The 10,369-nt window shown below is 46.7% G+C and overlaps 1 pseudogene; it reads right to left on the reverse strand.

The window, feature by feature from the left end:
- Window positions 1–6,098: 6,098 nt before the first annotated feature.
- Window positions 6,099–9,430, reverse strand: LOC119963661 (annotated as a pseudogene).
- Between the last annotated feature and the right edge of the window lie 939 nt (window positions 9,431–10,369).

Here is a 10,369-nt window from a genome sequence, read left to right on the forward strand (position 1 = left end):
TAATCAGACCAGTTACATTTTCCTCCAAATCATTTATATATACTATGAACAGCAAAGGTCCCTGCGGAACATCACTAGCACAGCCCTCCAATTAGAAAAACACCCTTCTATTGCTACTCTCTGCCTTCTGTGACCTTGCCAGTTTTGTATCTACCTTGCCAGCTCACCCATGATCCCGTGTGACTTCACCTTTTGTACCAGTCTGCCATGAGGGACCTTGTCAATGGCTTTACTGAAGTCCATATAGACAACATCCACTGCCCTACCTGCATCAATCGTCTTTGTGACCTCTTTGAAAAACTCTATCAAGTTAGTGAGACATGACCTCCCCTTCACAAAACCATGCTGCCTCGCACTAATATGTCCATTTGCTTCCAAATGGGAGTAGATCCTGTCTCGAAGAATTCTCTCCAGTAATTTCCCGACCACTGACGTAAGGCTCACCGGCCTGTAGTTCCCTGGATTATCCTTGCTACCCTTCTTAAACAAAGGAACAACATTGGCTATTCACCAGTCCTCCGGGACATCACCTGAAGACAGTGAGGATCCAAAGATTTCTGTCAAGGCCTCAGCAATTTCCTCTCTAGCCTCCTTCAGTATTCTGTGGTAGATCCCATCCGGCCCTGGGGACTTATCTCCCTTAAAATTTTTCAAGACGCCCAACACCTCGTCTTTTTGGATCTCAATGTGACCCAGGCTATCTACACACCCTTCTCCAGACTCAACATCCACCAATTCCTTCTCTTTGCTGAATACTGATGCAAAGTATTCATTTAGTACCTCGCCCATTTCCTCTGGCTCCACACATAGATTCCCTTGCCTGTTCTTCAGTGGGCCAACCCTTTCCCTGGCTACCCTCTTGCTTTTTATGTACGTGTAAAAAGCCTTGGGATTTTCCTTAACCCTATTTGCCAATGACTTTTCGTGACCTCTTCTAGCCCTCCTGACTCCTTGCTTAAGTTCCTTCCTACTTTCTTTATATTCCACACAGGCTTCGTCTGTTCCCAGCCTTCTAGCCCTGACAAATGCCTCCTTTTTCTTTTTGACGAGGCCTACAATATCCCGCGTTATCCAAAGTTCCCGAAATTTGCCGTATTTATCCTTCTTCCGCACAGGAACATGCCGGTCCTGAATTCCTTTCAACTGACATTTGAAAGCCTCCCACATGTCAGATGTTGATTTACCCTCAAAGATCAGCCCCCAATCTAGGTTCTTCAGTTCCTGCCTAATATTATTATAATTTGCCTTCCCCCACTTTAGCACGTTCACTCCAGGACCATTCTTATCCTTGTCCACCAGCACTTTAAAACTTACTGAATTGTGGTCACTGTTCCCGAAATGCTCCCCTACTGAAACTCATACCACCTGGCCGGGCACATTCCCCAATACCAGGTCCAGTACAGCCCATTCCCTCGTTGGACTATCTACATATTGTTTTAAGAAGCCCTCCTGGATGCTCCTTACAAACTCTGCCCCATCCAGGCCCCTAGCACTAAGTGAGTCCCAGTCAATATTGGAGAAGTTGAAGTCTCCCATCACAACCCTGTTGTTTTTACTCGTTTCCAAAATCTGTCTACCTATCTGCTCCTCCATCTCCCGCTGGTTGTTGGGAGACCTGTAGTAAGCCCCCAACATTGTGACTGCACCTTTCTTATTCCTGATCTCTACCCATATAGCCTCGCTGCCCTCTGAGGTGTCCTCCCGTAGTACAGCTGTGATATTCTCCCTAATCAGTAGCGCAACTCCGCCACCCCTTTTACATCCCCTTCTATCCCACCTGAAACATCTAAATCCTGGAACGTTTAGCTGCCAATCCTGTCCTTCCCTCAACCAGGTCTCTGTAACAGCAACTACATCATAGTGCTAAGTACTAATCCAAGCTCTAAGTTCATTTGCCTTACCCATAATACTTCTTGCATTAAAACATATGCACTTCAGGCAACCAGACCCGCTGTTTTCAGCAACATCTCCCTGTCTGCTCTTCCTCAGAGCCATACTAGCCCTATTCCCTAGTTCTCCCTCAATGCTTTCACCTTCTGACCTATTGCTCCGGTACCCAGCCCCCTGCCATACTAGTTTAAACCCTCCCATGTGACACTAGCAAACCTCGCAGCCAGGATATTTATGCCTCTCCAGTTTAGATGCAACCCGTCCTTCTTATACAGGTCACACCTGCCCCGGAAAAGCTCCCAGTGGTCCAGATAACGGAAACCCTCCCTTCTACACCAGTTGTTTAGCCACGTGTTTAGCTGCTCTATCTTCCTATTTCTAGCCTCACTGGCACGTGGCACAGGGAGTAATCCTGAGATTACAACCCTAGAGGTCCTGTCTTTTAACTGTCTGCCTAGCTCCCTGAACTCCTGCTGCAGGACCTCATGCCCCTTCCTGCCTATGTTGTTAGTACCAATATGTACAACAACCTATGCATGTTTGCCATCCCCCTTCAGGATGCCCGCTACCCATTTGGAGACAACCTGGATCCTGGCACCAGGGAGGCAACATACCTTCCTGGAGTCTCTTTCACGTCCACAGAAACGTCTATCTGTGCCCCTGACTATAGAGTCCCCTATGACTATTGCTCTCATGCGCTTTGACCCTCCCCGCTGAACATCAGAGCCAGCCGTGGTGCCACTGCTCTGGTTGCTGCTGTTTTCTCCTGATAGGCTATCCCCCCCGACAGTATCCAAAGCAGTATACCTGTTTGAGAGGGGAGAACCACAGGGGATTCCTGCTCTGACTGCCTGACCCTTGTGGTGGTCACCCATTTCTCTGCCTGCACCTTGGGTGTGACCACATTTATATAACTGCTATCAATGACGCTTTCCGCCACCTGCATGCTCCTAAGTGCATCCAACTGCTGCTCCAACCGAACCTGCGGTCTGTGAGGGGCTCTAGTTGGGTGCACTTTCTGCAGATTAAGCCATCCGGGATGCTGGAAGCCTCCCAGACCTGTCGCATCTCACAGTCAGAGCACTGCACCCCTCTAATTGACATTGCGTCAATTAATTCGTAAATTAAATTTTTTAAAAAAAATTTTAAGTTACTGTTCACTATATGTTTTCTAGCACTAGTTTCTACTATAAATGTGAAAGCTAAATACAGTACTCTCCGATCTCTGGCTTAGATACCCCTCTAAATTATAATTAAGTAATTATGTTTAATTAGTTTAACAGTGCTTAATTTTTAAATTTAATGTAGATTCCCAACCATCCAATCAGGTCACAGCTTTTCTGTGATGTCACTTCAGTTTCCCCCCCACACAATTTGAAAAGGTTATAAAAATAAAAATGAATAAAAATCACTTACCTTCCCAGGTTCTCAGATGCTCTCTGGTTCTCTCCCTGCAGATTAAAAGTTCCAGGCCAGAAGAAAGAGAGAGAACAAAACATAGAACATTACAGCGCAGTACAGGCCCTTCGGCCCTTGATTTTGCACCGACCTGTGAAACCCCTCTAAAGCCCATCTACACTATTCCCTTATTGTCCATATGTCTATCCAATGACCATTTGAATGCGTTTAGTGTTGGCGAGTCCACTACTGTTGCAGGCAGGGCATTCCATGCCCTTACTACTCTCTGAGTAAAGAATCTACCTCTGACATCAGTCCTATCTCTATCTCCACTCAAAACAGTAGGGGAAAAGCAGCTTCTCCAACTCCGCACCGAATTACCTCACTGCACAAAATTACCAAGTTCCAAATTCCCACTCTGGATGTGTCTCACTCCGGCTGTGTCGCCTTCACTTGCGCAAAGCAAGCAATAAAGATTTTTTTTTTTTAAATGGCTTTATAAGGCTCTGGCCAGACCCCATTTTGAATATTGTGAGCTGTTTTGGGCCTCATATCTTTGGAAGGATGTGCTGGCCTTGGAAAAAGTCCAGAGGAGGTTCACAAGAATGATCCCTGGAATGAAGAGCTTGTCGTATGAGGAACAATTGAGGACTCTCGGCCTGTACTCGATGGAGTTGAGAAGGATGAGGGGAGATTCTATTGAAACTTCCAAGATACTGAGAGGCCTAGATAGAACATAGAACAGTACAGCACAGAACAGGCCCTTCGGCCCTCGATGTTGTGCCGAGCAATGATCACCCTACTCAAACCCACGTATCCACCCTATACCCGTAACCCAACAACCCCCCCCCCCTTAACCTTACTTTTTAGGACACTATGGGCAATTTAGCATGGCCAATCCATCTAACCCGCACATCTTTGGACTGTGGGAGGAAACCGGAGCACCCGGAGGAAACCCATGCACACATGGGGAGGACGTGCAGACTCCACACAGACAGTGACCCAGCCGGGAATCGAACCTGGGACCCTGGAGCTGTGAAGCATTTATGCTAACCACCATGCTACCGTGCTGCCCCATATAGTGTGGACGTGGAGAGGATGTTTCCACTATTTCCACTAAAAATTAGAACCTGAGAGCACAGTCTCAGACTTTAACACTGAGATGAGGAGGAATTTCTTCAGCCAGAGGGTGGTGAATCGGTGGAGTTCTTTGTCGCAGAAGGCTGTGGAGGCCAAATCACTGAGTGTCTTTAAGACAGAGATAGCTAGATTCAAGATTAATAGGGGGATCAGGGGTTATAGGTAGAAGGCAGGAGAATGGGGAAGAGAAACTTATCAGCCATGATTGAATGGGGGAGCAGTCCTGATGGCCCTAATTCTGCTCCTGTCTTAATGGTCTTAAGGTATTTTGGGACTTTATCCAGCTACAAGCGACTAGGCTCCTGTACATTATCTCACTACCATCCCTGACTCTTCAAGGAACCTGGAGACAGGAATGCCAATGCTGTGGCTTTGTGAAAGTGCCTCAGCAAAGCCCACTCCTTCAGCATCTAGATTCCAACCTGCTAATGCTCCAACCATTCTGGCAGAGAAAGTCCGGAAAAGTCCTGCCCTCAATCTCTGAGCCCATATCTGCTCTATCCAAATCCTGCATGCTTTAATCTTTATAATATCACTAGTCTGTCACCATCTCAGCCTATGTGTTGATGAAACACTTATTTATGCCTTTGCTAACTGATGTGTTGGGTTTGCTGGGTCGGCGAGGGCTGCGTTTACCATAGCAGTGAGAGAGATAGGCTTCCAACACTTGGAGAAATGCAACTCGATTTTATTGAACCACCAACTGTTAAATATACTTGTACTGTGGGTTGACACTATGCTGAGTTGACTGGAGACCTGAGGCTAACCGGACCAGACTATCTTACTACCACATGGTGGATGTTCGTGTTGTTGCTCACGGGCTCTGGCTGTCTCAGAGGCTGCATCCCAAGAGAGTGGGAAAACTAGTGCCGTCTGGCTTTATAGTGGCTGTATCTTGTCTGGTGATTGGCTGCTGTGCTCTATGTGTTAATTGGTCATCCTGTGTGTCAATCAATGTCTGTCTGTGCACCATCATATACTTGTGTGTATATTATGATACTAACTGCAGACCGAATAACTAAAATGCTCTCCTTGAAGATCTGTCATCCTCCAACATACATAAATTCCAGCTGATCCAAAATTCCACTTCCATTTTTTCATCCCGCTGGTTTTCTCATTTTATGACATTAACTCCTAGTGGCCCAATGTCTCATTTTTAAATGTTCCCCTCGTTTAAACAGTCTCACTCTTCCCTATTGCAGTAACTACGTTGAACATGATAGCAACAGCCATAAAACTCTACATTGTACACACCTCCCTCCCATTATCCAACCACTGGAAACTTCAGCTGCAAACTCTATGCTCTCTGTAAAGTTCCCTCCTCAATCGTTTTCTCTCTTGCTTTAACTTGCCTCTATCACTTCAATACCATCCTTAAAACCGACCTCTCCTGAATTTCCACTTTGGCTTGGCGCCTATTTCCCCACGATAACACTGTGAGGTGCCTTGGGCTATTTTTCTATATCAAAACTGTCATATTAATACACATTATTGTTGTTTGTGCTTCAAAATGAAAAATGGGCAGCTCTCTCTGTTTGCCTGTCTGTGGATCAGATGGCGATGTGGTGCTATGTTAGCTGCTTTGTGGATTTCCAAAGCAACAGTATGTCCAGAATAGCACTATATTAACCAGCTGACAATGCACAATGTTTGGTGCTTCAATGTGATCATTATTGCACGAAGATCATTAGTCTCAGAACCTAACAATTAAAATGTTTCACTTAGTCTTATAGATCTGCTCATCGTACAGCGGCTACTAATTCCAAATATGTCACAGGTGGTTCTTTCATTTCAGAGCAGGATGACATTCAATAATTCTCATTCATCATACTGATTCCCTGAATACCTGCTGGACAACTGGCTTGAAGGTGACCCAGTAAAGGACAAATATACTTTAGGCACATAGTGCCTCCATTTGTCAATGATAAAGGCAGTAACATTTCCTTCACCTCTTCTCAAGAAGAATACTTTTATGCTTAACAGCCTGTGAACTGGAGCATGAACAGCTAAAGGTGAAAAGGAACAGAATTGCAAGTTTAGATGTCATAAATTAATCTCTGTTTTATATTTATAAAGTAGAACTAAAAATTTGTGAACTCTACAATCTTTGCAAAAGCAAAGCCAGCAAATGGCACCGCTTTGAATTCTAGCATTGCTGACCCGACAAACCTGAAGTCCTTTGTCCCGAAGGTTGTCACTTGAATGGGAAAATAAAATGAAGGACAAATAAAGGTAAAAGGAAAAAGAAACTGCTTTTCTAATTCTATGACTTCCATTATTGATGCCAGAATTGACTCCAAAAGGCATCTGATTAGGTGCCACATCAAAGGTTATTGCGAAAATAAAACTTCATGGCGTAGGGTGTAACATTGGCTTGGATTAAAGACCAGCTGGCTAATAGAAACAGACAGTTGGCATAAATGGGATGAGAATAGTGGTGTGTCACAGGGCTCATCTGGGGCCTCAACATTTTAGCATTTAACCAAAATAAAACAAAATCCAACAAGTGGAGCTCCTCAGTGCAGGAAGGGAGCGGGACGTCATTTAAAAATGGCGTCCCGATCTCAGATCCCCCTGACACAACCCTGAACGCCCCCCCCCCCCCCCCCCGCCAATGCCCCAAGTCATCTGTTGGGGGGTCCTGCACCCCCACCACATATGGCAGGGCAGCCCCGGGCCCGATTCTCAGAATGGGGACAATGTCAGCTTGTCACCTTGGCACTGCCATCCTGGCACCCTGGCAATACCAGGCTGACACCCAGGTGGCACAGCCATGGTGCACAGGTGGTGCTGCCAGGCTGACAGTGTCAAGGTGCCTTGGTGACACTAGCAGTGCCATGGTGCCATCCTGCCCGGATGCTGACCACCCGGGGGCCGCCGATCATTTGGGAGACCCTCTAAATACCATTCCGCCTGGTCCCCGTTTCTGGGGACAAATACTGAACGGCGCCCGGCTTGGTTCTCCTTGGCAAGGCTAGGTCTCATGAGGCATACCGGCTGTTGGGAAGCCTCTCCTGGCATTCGGCGCAATGCGGCCGGTAGATCACAGCTGAGGCGCAGAAGTTCAGTTTCTTCATTTGGAGTCAGCTGCAAGTTAACAACTGATTCTGGGGTCTCAAACTCAGGGATTTTTCACTCACCACTTCTCTCTCAAAATCTGAAACTTCTCTGGAAAGTAATGACAAAAACTGTTGATCAGCGCAGCCAGATGTGAGTGAATAAGGCTTGCCAGTCCATCTACTTTTCTTCTATGAGTCATAGCAGTGTGGGGAACATGTAGCAATTTTGACTTTGCACTGGTAATTGCCAAACTTGCAATGACTTTTGGAAAGCTGTGGGGCGAGATTCTCCACAAATGCGGAGAATCGTAAAGGCTGCCGTAGGACAGGCCGTGACCCACGGCAGTCTTCACGCCCACTTCCGGGGCCGATTCTCCCCCGCGGGCGGGGCTAGGAGCGCAGCCCCGTGCGTCATGGTGGCGCGGCCTTGACAACAGTCATCAAGGCCGCACGTCAAGTGTCACGCCGGCTGACGCGGCCGATGACGTCAGCCGCGCATGCGCAGGTTGGACAATGCCAACCCGCGCATGTGCAGTTGGCGTCTTTTCCCTCAGCCGCCCCGCAAGACATGGCAGCTTGATCTTGCGAGGCGGCGGAGGGAAATAGTGCGTCCGTTACGGATGCACGGCCCGCGATCGGTGCCCACCGATCGGGGGCCTATGCCCCCCTTGGCACGGCCGTGGTACCCAAACGGGCATCTGACGCCCGTTTCACGACGGCAGCGAGCAGGTGTGTTTGCTGCCATGTTGAAACGGGTGTGAAGGCCCGGCCGCTCGGCCCATCGGCCTCAGAGAATCGCCACTCGCCATAAAAAACGGTGGGCGGCGATTCATGGCATGGGTCGGGCGTGGTGGGGGGGAGAATAGCGGGCGGACATGAAAAATGTCGGGAGGCCCTCCCGCTATTCTCCCACCCGGCGTGGGGGGGGGCGGAGAATCACGCCCGTGATTTCTTCACAGTGCTGAAACCAATCTTCATCCTTCCCTTGCAATTTGAGGTTTAGTTCATTTAGAATTGAAAAGATGTCTGCCAGGTAAGACATCATTAGCATCCAAGTTTCATCAGCAAACAAATCAACCAGAGAGGACAATTTCTCAAGGAGGAAACTCTGACTAGCACCTGACCCCTTGACAGCCAACGTACATCTGTGTGAAACAATAAATGTGTGTGCTCGGCCCCCATATCAGAACACAGAGTATTGCGTGCGCTGCATTTAATGTAATCCACAACTTTCACAATTCCTTACAACACCACTTCAAGATTGGATGGAATTCCTTTTGATGCCAATGCCTCACAGTTAATAAAACAATGATTCCATACAATGTCCTGACCAACTGCCTCCTTAATCTTAATTATAACTGTTTTTCCCAATCATGTTGGCTGCTCGATCACTTGTGATTGCTCTGTAATGAAGCCAGTCGAGCCCGCACTTTCCAACCACTTAACTATTCAATGCTTCAAAAATCTCTGCGCCAGTCGTGTGGGTTGGTAATGTCAAGTAGCACAGCAAATCCTCAACAAACTCATTGTGCCAAACATACCTAATGTAAATTAGTAAGGTTGCACAATCTGAAACATCACTGTACTTTCATACAGTTATACTGAGAACTTCTGTACTGATTTTAAATGAGAAAAAAGCTGGGCTTCTAAATTCTCAACAATATCACAAACCTGGTGAGCCACTGTTTATCACTAAGTGAGATGCATTTCACTTTTTCAGCTAACCTCTCATCTAGGACCCTGTCTAATGCTGCAGGGAGAATTAATCTCTCTGCTACAGTGTGGGGCATTTTCTCTTCAGCTACACGGTAAGCTACCATGCAAGAGGCTAATTTTACTTTGTCGTTCTTTGTAACATTTCTGCTGAGGACCTCAACTGACGATTTAAGTCCTCTCTGCATCCTTTGGAAAAAGATCAAGAGGTTTGTCCTCAAATTCGCCATGGTTAGTCTTCAAATGCTTTTGAAGTTTTGAGGGTTTTAGGGTGACATGGTCGCACAGTGGTTAGCAGTGCTGCCTCATGGCGCCGAGGACCCGGGGTTAATCCTGGCCCCTTGTCACTATCCATTTGGAGTTTGCTTATCCTCCCCGTGTCTGCATGGGCCTCACCCCCCACAACCCAGATAGGTGTGCAGGGTAGGTGAATTGGCCACGCTAAATTGCCCCTTAATTGGTAAAATAGAATTGGATACGCTAAATTTAAAAAAGAAAATCATAGATTCCTTAATTGAAGTTTTGAAGGTTTTAAACTTCCATTTGCCAGAACTGCCCTGTGTATAACACACATGGGTATCACATTCTGATTTGTATTGGCACAATTAATAAAGCCATACCTTAAAAAATCATCTTTACACTGCTTTGTGCGTGATTTCAGATTCTTCTTAATGGGCTGTTCACCAGAGGCCATGGAGCTCACACCAGCATTGCTATGTCCTGTTGTGGACTCTCCTGACCAGCTCACACCACCATTACTTTGCCCTGTTGTGGATTCGCCACACAGACAATCACCCAAGGTTAGAATCAAACCCGGGTCCCTGGCATTGTGAGGTAGCAAAGCTAACCTGAGTCTCTGGAACTCTTCCACAAAAGGCAGTGAAAAAAGATTATTTGAATATTTTTAAGCCACAGGTAAAAAGATGCATGATTAACAAGGGGGTGAAAGGTTATCAGGAGTAGGCAGGAGTGCGGGGTTGAAGTAACAATCAGAACAGCCATGATTGAATAGCAGAGCAGGCTTGAGGGCTGAGTGGCCTAGGCCTCCTCCTAATTTGTATGTACATATGCCTCCTGATACCAACTATGACACAGCTGTTATGAATTACACTTCATCCAAAATCAGACTGTTCACAACTTTAGTGTCCTGTTTGACCCTGAGCTGAGAA

This window comes from Scyliorhinus canicula, chromosome 3 (genome assembly GCF_902713615.1).
Source record: "Scyliorhinus canicula chromosome 3, sScyCan1.1, whole genome shotgun sequence".
Classification (NCBI taxonomy): Eukaryota; Metazoa; Chordata; class Chondrichthyes; order Carcharhiniformes; family Scyliorhinidae; genus Scyliorhinus; species Scyliorhinus canicula.